Source organism: Danio rerio, chromosome 16 (genome assembly GCF_052040795.2).
Source record: "Danio rerio strain M-AB ecotype USA chromosome 16, GRCz13ab, whole genome shotgun sequence".
NCBI lineage: Eukaryota > Metazoa > Chordata > Actinopteri > Cypriniformes > Danionidae > Danio > Danio rerio.
This window is the reverse complement of record NC_141036.1, coordinates 6,013,253-6,025,412: the sequence shown is the minus strand read 5'-3', so window position 1 is coordinate 6,025,412 and position 12,160 is coordinate 6,013,253. Positions and strand designations below refer to the sequence as shown.

The following is a 12,160-nucleotide window of genomic DNA, read 5'->3' as shown; positions in this document are numbered from 1 at the left end:
GTGATCAGTCATTGGCAGTTTGATAGTCTGAGTTAAATGAGCCCAGTTAGAAGTCTGTGTGACATTCTGATGCGGAGTTATGAGGTCACAAAGTTTGATCCAATGTTACGTCTATGGGATTTTTCCGACGGTCCCGGGACGTTTTTCGGGAAACCGAAAGTCGGATCAGTCGGAAAGGATATAGCAACTCGAGTCAGAATAGTTCGGAGGTCTGACCCAAGTTTGATGGTCATAGCTTGAATGGCCTAGGAGGAGATAGAGTTTAATTTTTAGTCTCAGAAGAAGAATAATATAGAAAAATAATAATAAGTTTAATAGGATAACAGTAGTCTGGCTTGCTACACAAGCCAGCCTAATAATAAGTTTAAATAGGATTTCAGTAGTCTGGCTTGCTACACAAGCCAGCCTAATAACTCATAACTCATTTTGTCTTTGCCATGGTAAAGAACATAATATTTGACTAGTTATTTTGCAAGATAGTATTCAACTTAAAGTAGGGTTGCACGATTCTGGAATTCTGTACTAGTCGATACTGAAATTTAAAAAAAGTAAATTTCCTGCTAATATTTGAGCGCTACCGTGCACATTCTCAAACAGCGCTGATTTGTCATTGTGTTCACTTGCTCAACAGAAATGTCTGTGATTGGCTGTAAAGCTCATCAGTTCACCAAACTCATCGCTGTTTACTGAGTGTAAGCACAGATACAGGGAAACTGGAATGTTTTAAAGCCGCCATTCATCAGCGGATCGCTCGCATGTCAGCTTGTAGACAAACCAGTTAATTGACTTGACTTTGACACACTTCAGTGTCCCTGTATATTTGGTTACACTCAGTAACCTGTAGTGAGTTCGGTGAACTGATGAGCTTCATGGCCAATCACAGTCATTTCTGTTTAGCATGTTAACACAATGGCAAATCAGCACTGTTTAGGACCGTGCTCAAAAGCGCTCAAATGTCAGTGTGAAATGGACTTTTTAAAACTTCAGTATCGATTGGAACTCGATTCCAGTTTCGATTCCAGTCTCGTGACAACCCTAACGTAAAGTGCAATTTAAAGGCTTAACTAGGTTAATTGGGTTAACTAGACAAGCTAGGCTAATTAGGCAAGTAATTGGACATTGTTCTGGAGCCAAACAAAAAAAAAAAATTCTAAAATGGGCTAATAATATTGAATTTAGCAGATTTTTCTATTCAATTAAAGAAATAAGTCTTACAGTGTAAAAATATTATTAATAATTTGTGATTCACAAGTGTTGTCTGTTTATTTACGGTTGTGAATTGCATTATGGGACTTTGATTTCTGTTCTGTCGACTTTTAATGTTGAAAATTCCAACCCAGGCTCATTCTGAAAATTTACCTCTATAAACATTTCTGGAGAGTGCCAAATATGTCCCTGGAGGGTTTTTTTTTTTGTTTATTTGTTTTTTTTTGCAGTTTTTGTATTCATGAATCTACCAGAGCAATTTTGAGATCTCAAAATTCTCTCACAAGTGACATGCAAGCCTGCTGTTCTCACATAAATCCACCAGAGGCCGCTGATGACTGATTGACTGACCAATCGACTGATCCACCCTCCTCCTTCCCTAAACCCAACCAATAGTGTTTTCAAAAGCACTGATTGACACGCCCACTCATTTCCCTAAACCTGACAGTTTTAAAAAGCAATCCAGAAAAAGCAAAGCCCTCGTCTGATTTTTATCACATTTTCAGATTTTAACCACATTTTCTGGTTTTTACAACGCAATCTCATGGTAATTCGTAACTTTTTGATTTAGTGGCTAATTTGTATGAATTTGTATTATCCAATTCGTACAATTTAGATTTGCTCATCACCCAATGACGGTTGGGTTTAGGGGTGGGATTGGGTGCCACGCCTCATTTTTAAAAATTGTACAATTTCGCACGACTGAACTCTACGAATTCATAAGAATTAGCCACTAAACTGACAAAACGTAAAATACTTACGTTTCCTCTTGAGATCAGGCTGGATTTTTACCACATTCTCACCCTGTTATTTAATTGTTTATTTTATTTTTAGAATTCTTTTTTTGTCTTACCCGCTTTCTGGTACCATTCTTGGCCCGACTCAAACCCCGCCATCATGGTCAACTCCTATATGCGTCTCAAGTCCTCCAACATACATGGCGAGCTACTGGACAAACTGGTTACAGCGAGAAAGTCGTCCATACGGAGGCAAGCAGTCAGCTAGTAAAGCGAAAAGGAAAGGCATCACACCAACCCGTAGCATTCATTTTAAAGATGAAATGCAGCCATCTGTACTTCTGGCTACATAATTCGCAATCTCCAGAAATGTATATAGGGCTACATTTTCAAAATAAGCCTATGTTAGAAGATTCAACTCTACAGTTATAACAAAGTGACTTTTATTGACGATTTAGTGTTTTGAAATAATATAATGTGCATGAAATAATATAATCAACCTTCTTGCTGTGAGGCAGTGAGGTGCTAATTACTGAGCCACTGTGCCACCCTAAATGCTAAACATCTCTTGAGAAATATTTGAAAAAGAATTCAAATTTCTCTGGAGAATTAATATTGTAATCTTCAACATTACAGTAGATATGATCCACAAAATAGAAGCTGATGAATATTGATTACTAATTATAAGAAGGAACAAAACTTTATTGCACCATACAAAGATCGATCGCCCTTTCACACAGATGTTTGCTCTGTCAGTGTGCAATTTTCCACCTGTTCAGTTTTGAAGTTCTCTTTTAAATGCCCAGCGGCTATATTATCAGACAAACAATGAACCCCTTTTTCCAGGTAGTGCCGTAAGATCAATTGTGTGGATCAACACGTTTAACAGCCTTTTGCACATTTCCTTTCTGTGAAAAGTGACCTTTTCTAGACATTACTTTAATAGTAGACAAGAACCAATGTAGCTGGTGCAACGTGTAAATGTGTTCTTTAAAGTACATAAGGTGAAAATTTCCTTGTTGATGTTTATTATGGTTAACAGTTCTAATAGCCTAACAAAGTTATGCAAGGAAGAATGATATCACAGACACTCCATAATTAAAAATGAAAGAAAAATAATCTATGAGACTGGCGAAAAAATAAGTGGATGAATACATAGCTAATGTTCAAAAATGAACCAATGTGAATATAAAACTTCATCTCAGTAAAGCAGACTAGGATTAGCGCTATTTACTTATGTTTTGTAGCTAAACTAAATATAAATCGACATTATCGATGCTGTAAAAGGTCCCTTATGAAACTGAAAATAGTCGCATCAATCTTTAGCTGGAAGATTTCAGTGGCTGAACAACACTTTAGTGCAGGGGTGTCAAACGTACGGCCCGTGGGCCGGATCTGGCCCGCAAGTTAATTTAATACGGCCCCCGAGAGGATTCTGTGAGCTGCAATTTTTCAATAAAATATACTGGTGTTCCAGTTGTGTCCACTGGATGGTGTGTATATCCTTAATAGCATATATATCCGTCTAAGAAAACTAAACATTCGCAATCGATTTACCGGTGGAAAATCTTCTTTCGCTCTGCTTGTTTCCTACTGCTGGTTCTGTGTGTCACTCACACAGGAACTCTCACGTGCTCTGCAGACCCACAGAGACTCACCTTTTCCGTCAAAATGCATCCGACCGTAGTTTCTGAATCTCCTAAAATGTTGAGGATCCAGGTTTTACTTTTGCTTTCTAAAGTAGCCGTAATTTGTATGCGTTTTTGCATTACCATTTGGTAGCCGCAAGAGAACCATTAAATGATTAATCATTTAATAAACGACTCAGATAAACTTTATGCTCAGAGAGAACAAGATGACATCTATAACAACTGCAAAAAATCTGTACACCATTAGAAATGGCTAATCAGCTAATTAGCTTTATTTAAATAATCTACACTTTTTATTCTAATAATTATTATAATTTTTAGCAATAATGTCTATTTTTCCTTTTTCTGTTATTTCTCATTTGCTGTATATTTTATTAATTTAATGATGTTAACATATTACATACTTTATCTACGTGAAAAGAGGTGCGCAGATGTACAAATATACATTTGTTGACAGTTTGAGCTACTAATCAGAGTTATCTTATCGGCACAACATCTTTTAATGGGCTGAACATTTTTTAGTGTTATGCCTTACCCAGAATGTAAAAATACATATAAATACATTTAGATCATACACTTTAATCATTACTATTGTAAAGTGAAGAGACTTTTAACCAGCACACCAAAATGTTTCTGAAGACAATCACCTACTGCACCTTTAAAAATAAATGCCTAATTAAAAAAAAGGCCTAATGGAAACATCAAAATGTGTATAAATTTTGAAAATGTCTATAGAATGCATGCTAAGAGTTTTTATCTCATAAACTATGACGGAAACACATTTACCAAATAAATCCCAGTATGTGCATCAAATTGATTTTGTATCATGAAGTGATCAAGATATATCAAAAATGAGCTCGATGGGACGACATTAGTAGAGAAACCAGTGAATGGACCTCTTTGTAAAACATGTGAAATGTTGTATTTTGTCTTTCTAAAATCCCTCAGCCAAAGTCTGTCATCAAATTGGTTCAGTATTATTACCTCCAGAACTCTTTTGAGCATCTGTGCTCCCAAAAAGTGTCTCACATCTCCAGAGCCATCACACCTTCATTGAATTGCATCTTCGTCATTGGTGCAAGTTAATTATTAAATATAAAAAACAGGTCGACGGTGGCTTCTTCTCACTGGATGGAAATGATCGTAAGATGTTTTGTGTGATATTCCAGTTTTGTGCTTAAGTTTAATTTGCACTTTTGGTTGGAAAAAGATTGGCAGATTACAGATTTTTTTTAGTTCAAACATTATTGTAAACATTTAGGATACTATAACACATCAATGAAATTTATTTTAATGCAAAAGTCTGAGCTTTTTGACTAGTATTTATTTGTTTTTACCCTCAACTTGATGTTTTGAGGTATGTTTAAGTGGCTCAATTCGGAGGGCGCACACCTTGTTTGCATGATGTTGCCAGCTTTTGTGGCTTTGCTATAAAGACATGTTGAGTGGCTTATTCATTTTAGTGAGTCATGTCTATTGTGATGAGCACCCATATTGACTTGCGTCCATTCATTTCACTGCAAAGTCAATCCAATTATGCAATGCATAATGCACATTATGCTCTTCCCAAACAAACCGCACTCACAACGGAGGCAAGACCTCTGTGTTACCGAGCGCAGTGTTTCGGTGTTTGTTGTTCATCTGCTTGCCGATTCGTTTCTGGAGAGAGAAAGAACTAAATGAAAGATGAAAAGTCTAATGAAGCACAAAGCGCTCTTCAGTTGCTCATCTGTGTAGATTGTTGGCCTGCAGTCCTGACTGAGCTACCACACATCGAGTCGGGCTACTAAGTGATGGAGTGACTTCAGTCACACAAACAAAAAAAGTGTCATCTGGGGAGAGGACAGACCAATAGGAGTGCGAGAAAACCACCCACTCACTAGTACTAGTAGGATTGGAAAAAGATGGAGGTTTGATAGATTGCAGTTATGCTGCTTTAATTGCGCAAAACTAGCAGTAAGGTGCAAAAGATATACCAGACAAAAGATATATTAAACCAGATATACCAGACAAAAGACACATTGGTTGGTGGGCTTTTATTTTATTACGAAATTTTGTCAACTAAAACTAGACTAAAACTAAAATGATTCAGAAGACTAAGATACTAAAATGAAATTTTAGTCAAAAGACTAAAACTAAATCAAATACTGCTGTCAAAATTAACACTGCATTGCAGCCAACAACATATTTCGACACGAACACGACTTGTCTGGTCAACTTCATTTCATTTGTAAATAAACATCCTTTTCTGTCATTCAGATCTGCAACACATTCCAAAAAAGATCAAGACAGAATCAATTTAGAGCTAATAATCAGGTAAATTGGTTAAATAATGGTGTGATTTAAAACAGGTGATGCCAACAGGTGATTATAATTATGATTTGCTACAAAAGCAGTTTCCAAGAAAGGTCTAGTCCTTTAGAAGCAAAGATAGACTGAGGATCTCAAGTTTACCAACAAATACATGAGAAAATGATTGATGTTTAAAAACAATGTACCTCAAAGAAAGATAGGAAGACATTTGGATATTTCACCTTCAACAGTGCAGAACATCATTAAAAGATTCAAGGAATCTGGAGGAATTTCATCACGTAAAGGACAAGGGTGCAAGCCTAAGCTGAACTGCTGAGATCTCTGATCCCTTAGTGCTCCAAGAATCGTCATTCATCTATAAGCGATATCACCACATGAGCTCAGGACTTCTTTGGCAAACCTTTGTCCAGTACCACAATACATAGTTACATCCACAAATGCCGGTGAAAACTGCACTGTGCCAAAAGGAAGCCCTATGTTAACAGTGTCCAGAAGCACGGTCGACTTCTCTGGGCTCAGATTACCATCACACAGTGAAAATGAGTACTTTGGTGAATCAGTATTTTAATTTTTAGTGTGTGCTCTGAACCAAAGAAGAAAAATATCATCCAGACTATTACCAGCAACAAGTCCAAAAGTAAGCGTCTGTCATGGTGAGGGGTTTTGTCAGTACCCTTGCCGAAGGTAACTTGCACTTCTGTGATTGCACCATTAATGCTGAAATATACATAGAGATTATAGAGCACAATATGCTGCCTTCTTTTCCAGGGACACCCATGCACATTTCAACAAGACAATGCAAAACCACATTGTCCTGGCTGCGGTCCTGGCTGCGGAGAAAGAGAATATAGGTACTCGACTGGCCTGCCTGCAAACCTGAGCTGTCTCCAATAGAGAATGTGTGAGAAATTTTCAAGCTCAAAATGCGACAATGAAGAGCCCACCTTAAGACTTGTTTTTAGGAAGAATGGGACAAAATTACACGTGAAACACCATTAATTCTGTCTTCAGTCCCTAAATGTTTTCAACAATACAACGTGGTAAATTCTTGACTGCTTTTTAAATGCTTTAAATGTATGGTCTGCAATGAAGTACAAGTCAAAGTAAATTTAGAAATCACTACTGTCATTTTTATTTGCGTTTTCAATACTGTCCCAACTTATCAATATGTTTGTTTTCCTGATGATCTACAAGTGTTTTTCTGCTGTTGTGATGATTTTTCTTGAGTCTTGTTTGGTCTGAACCGTTAAACTGCTACTGTTTTTGAGAGATGTCCTACAGATTGCAAATTTTGTGGATTGTCATATTTGTATGTGCAAAATCTGTAAAAAAAAACATGTATGAATTTATTTTAACTATATAACTATAACCATAATGTTCTTGCAACTGAGAAAGATAGAAGAAAACCGTAAATAAAACTACGTGCGGTTTATTCATAAACTAATTTCGAGAGGATCACGTGCTTATAATCAACACGACTGGCTCCTTATTAGCTCCGTAATCAACCCTATTAGATGATTACAGAAGCATTATAAATAACCTGAGTTTTTTACTGCAGTTATCTTCGTCTTGAAGCCCCCCCCCCCCCCCCCCCCCCCCCCTTTCCACCCCTACATCCTCCCCCTTTTTTCTGATTGGGCGACAAGGTGGTTCAGTGGCTAGCACTGTTGCCTCACAGCAAGAACACCGCCGGTCCAACCTATCGGGCCGGTTGGTGTTTCTGTGCGGAGTTTACATGTTCTCCCCGTGTTCGCGTGGGTTTTCCCCAGGGTTCCCCGGTTTCCTTCCACCGTGAAAAAAACATAAACCATAGCCAATCAACTAAAACAAATTATCAACCCAATACAACCTTAGTTTACACTTCCCGCTGTGACAAGCAGGGAAGTTCTCGAGACCTACCTGACCTCAAACTCCCCTCTCGCCCTTTTAACGGGAGGGAGCCCTGGGCTCGAGGATATTACGAGCTCTGGGCTCTCTCCCGGGACAGCATGCCAAATACGCTTTATTGATTATCAGCTAAGGGTGAACTCTTGAATTGTATTTTGTTTATGACAGTATTTTACTGGGTCTTTACATGAATAACTACATAGATTTATTTGTTTATGTAACATCTTTCACTGTGTGATGAATATTTAAGAATTAATATTTAAATGAATAATAATATTAGTAAACATTACAGTAAAATTATTACTAGTATAACTATTATGAATACTTTTTTAGAGACATGATACATTTATGGCACTATAGAGTTTTTAACCCTTCGTCTACTTTTTTAGGTACAAGACATTTGACTTCCCTATTTAGGATGAAATATGATTGGCTGTGACATTGTGGATTTTCGCAGCATTTCTGTTCTTTCATTACGGACAAACAAATAACGTCAATGGGGATGTCATTGGAAACGTCACTGGAAACGTCATTGCATTTTTTTAGACACCGTCTAAAGCATCTGCACTCAAATGCTCAACACAAATCCGCTGACTGTTTTACATGCTTGTCATATTTACATCCCTTATATTTGTAGTATTACACATTGAATACAATGACGTGACTCGATCTACTTCACATGCTGTGTTTTTCCACAGAAAGTGAACATCTCTCAGGTGGCTCTTGGGTAGGCATTGAAGTACTTAATTGACAGCGCTTTAATACCGGTGCTTGTGTGTATGTGTGTTCTGCCCCAATGTTAATTGTGTCCTAAAGCCAACAGTCTGATGCAACATGAGCCCTGACACTATTATTAACAATAACATTTATCTGAGCGATAATTAGAGAAGGCACTCTCATATAAACAGCTTCAAGTGCAATAATTACGTGACAAACATTTTAGCGACAAGAGCGCATGGAGGTTGGCAATTAAGAGTTCTTTGACTTTATGAGAGCCTCCTAATGTGATTTGAAACATAAGCAAGGATTTGGAGCGTGAGTGAGGTCACAGGCTTTTACCGCTCACGGCTCTTTTTTTTCCTCTCCAGCTGCTGTTGATTGGAGCTACGTGTATTTTGGCAGAAACAGCGTGCCGTCGGTGAAGTTAAATGTGAGAAGGAAATGCACTTGTTGAAGGAGGTGGAAGACTGAATATAAACACAGAGAGTAGGAGGTAGTTGCTGTGACCCTGGGGTCAAGCAGATTCACTATTTGTGCAGGAATATTATTAGCCTGTGTTAAGGCGAGTGGCTCTATTACTATGGTTTGTTACTTGGGCAGTGCTACTCATTACCTGCAAATTTTAAACACATACACACAGGACATGCATTCTTGTTTTGGTGATTTATGAGGACTCTAAATAAGCGTAATCTATTTCATACAATGAAAAATGCTTATTGTGTGGCCTTAGGGCTTTGCGAATGCATCTTTGCTTCTAAAAACACAAGGCTCTGCGCACATCATAAGACGTCAATGTTAGGTTAGATTTAGGTTGTGACCAACCTGGGCTCATTGTGGAAACGTAGTCCAGCGGACGTCTCTGAAGACCGCGGAATACGTCCCGGCGGGTACGTACGGCTGCAGTTTTTGTTTTTGCGAATTCTCTCGCGAGTGCTGTTCGCACCCGCGCTGTTCTCGCGTGAACCCGCCGGAGGCCGCTGTCTGACTGACCGGATGATTGACTGCACGACCGGCCAATCGGCCAACCCGCCCTCCTCCTTCCCCGAACCCAACCAATTTTACCGATCGACCCGCCCGCTCGCTTCCCTAAACCCGAGTGACAGTTTACAAAAAGCCGTCCAAAAAAATAAAAGCCCCAATTTTTTTTTTTCTACCGCGTTTCCGGATTTCGCCGCGTTTTCACCCTGTCACGAAACTCGTTCACTTAATTTTTGGGATTCTGTTTTCGTCTTACCTGATTGCTGGAACCGCTCTTCCCCTGACTCGAAACCGATCGCCGGGGTCGGCTCCTCTCTGCATCTCGAGCCTGCTCGAGCCTGGTGAGCTGAGTGGACAAACGGGTTGAAGCGGGGAAGCCCTCCACAAGGAGGAAAGGCAAGCGCAAAAGGGAACACCCCGCCCCGCAGCGTTCGCTTGAAAAAAATAAACGCGGCCGTACGTACCCCCCGGGACCTATTCCGCTGTCTCCAGAAACGTCCGCGGGACTACGTTTTCAGAATGAGCTTGGGTTGGTTGTGACACTAGGTGACCCAAATTCAATGTCGTTCAATGTTATTTTTACATCCAATAATGGCTCTGATATTTGGTTAATAGTTTGTGTTAGAACATGACCAAAATCCAACATCGAGCCAACATATGGCTTAAACATATTGACGTCAAATACTGACATTTATTCGTCAGGTATGGCAACTAAAGTCCAACATTTGGTAGACGTCATAGTGGTAACGCCCACGCAACATCAATCTGTAACATCATTAGAGGTTGATATTTGTGTTGGAAAGTGGACAAAATCCAAAGTTGACATCAAATACTGACATTTATTCATCAGGTATGGCAACCAAAATCCAACGTCTAATATACGTCATAGTGATAATGCCCAGCACAATGTCAAGCTATAACATCATTTGAATGTTAACTCTTAAAATTAGATTGTTTACATAATGTCACTATTGTTTTTGCTAATTTAAAAAAAGTAATAAAATCTGTTAGGCTAAAATCTAACGGCTAAACAGATGAAGAGAACTCATTTGTTACTAGGAGTAAAATTACTGAGCCTACATACAGGAGTCTGAGAAAAAAATTAGAATAAAATATCAAATGGCATTAGGAGGTTTTTGCTATGTCAAGTCTAAAGTCAGTTTAGCAGTTTTTATTTTAAATTGTATCACTATTGAGCGATAATAATTGAGTATTATTGAGAATGTGTCTGTTGCCTACACTCTCAGAAATATAAGTACGTAAGCTTTCACTGGGGTGGTGCCTTTTCAAAAGGTACAAATTTGTACCTACAAGGTCAATACACATACCAAAAGGGTACATATTAGTACCTAAAAAGTACATAAATGTTCCTCTTGACTTTTTTAAATATTAGTATATACTTTTGAGGTACTAATATGGACCCTTTAAGTACAAATGCGTACCTTTTGAAAAGGTACTACCCGAGTGACAGCTTGCGTATCTTTGCTGAGTGTATGAAGAGGAAAGACCGTATTTCCTACAGTTGTTTGTCCAGCACATTCACTTGTATGAAGCACACTCACAATTGCACAATGACCAAAATTCAACCCAGGCTCATTGTGGAAACGTAGCCCCGTGGACGTTTCTGCGGACCGCGAGATACGTCCCGGGAGGTATGTATTCGAGCATTTTTTGTTTTCGTGGATCCGCGAGAGGCCGCTGTGCGCGCTTTTTCGCGTCTCGGGCGCCTCTCGGGAGCCCGCGCTGTTCTCGCACAAAAAGTCGCAGGATCGGCCGACCCGGCCGTCCTCCTCTTCCTCCTCCTCCTCCTCCTTCCCTAAACCAGAGCGACGGTTTGCAAAAGCTGTCCAGAAAAAAAAAAAAGCAAAAGCCCTCGTCTTCGATTTCGACCGAGTTTTCAGATCCCACTGCGTTCTTGCCCTTATTTTTCGGATTCCGTTTTTCATCTTACCTGATTTCTGGAACCGCTGTTCCCCTGACTCGATCCCGGTCGTCGTCCCCGCGGCCTGCTCCTCCTCCTCCTCCCGGGCCTCCGTTCCGCCGACGCAACACTGTGAGCTAAGCGGACAAACTGGTTGCATCAGGAAAGCCCTCCACTCGGAGGCGAGACATCAGCCGGCGAGCGCGAACAGGAGGAGCGGAGCGGCGCCACACCGCCCCGCAGCGTTCGCTCGAAAAAAACTAAACGCGTCCGTACGTACCTCCGGCCACGTAATTCGCGGTCTCCAGAAACGTCCACGGGGCTACGTTTCTAGAATGAGCTTGGGTTGCCAAAATTCTATGTCTAGCCAACTTTATTTTGACATCCAATAATTTCGTCAAATGACGTTGATTTTAGGTTGATTGTAGGTTGTGTTGTAAAGTGACCAAAATCCAACGCCAAGGCAACATCTTAAACTAATGTCATATTGATGTCAAATACTGACATTTATTCGTCAGGTATGACAACCGGAATCTAACATCTGATAGACGTCATAGTGGTAACGTCAAGCTGTAACATCATTAGACGTGATTTTTGATTGATTTTAGGTTGTGTAAGTAACCAAAATCCAACGCTGAGCCAACATCTTAAACCAATATCATATTGACGTTAGATACTAACATTTATTTGTCAGGTATGGGTTATTTTAAAACACAATTAGTTGGGTTTGGAGAAGAAGGAGGGTCAGT

The 12,160-nt window shown here is 39.5% G+C and overlaps 1 long non-coding RNA gene across 2 annotated transcripts in view; it reads left to right on the top strand.

Annotated features, from left to right (window-relative positions):
- Nucleotides 1-12,160, top strand: part of LOC137487832 (uncharacterized) — a 46,962-nt gene that overhangs the window by 26,918 nt on the left and 7,884 nt on the right. Inside the window, exon 3 of one of the 2 annotated variants that reach the window (XR_015510877.1) lies at nt 8,881-9,074. The exons of the other annotated variant lie outside the window; for it this stretch is intronic. This is a non-coding gene — a long non-coding RNA (uncharacterized LOC137487832). The remainder of the gene's footprint in view (nt 1-8,880; nt 9,075-12,160) is intronic. 2 annotated transcript variants of the gene reach the window in all.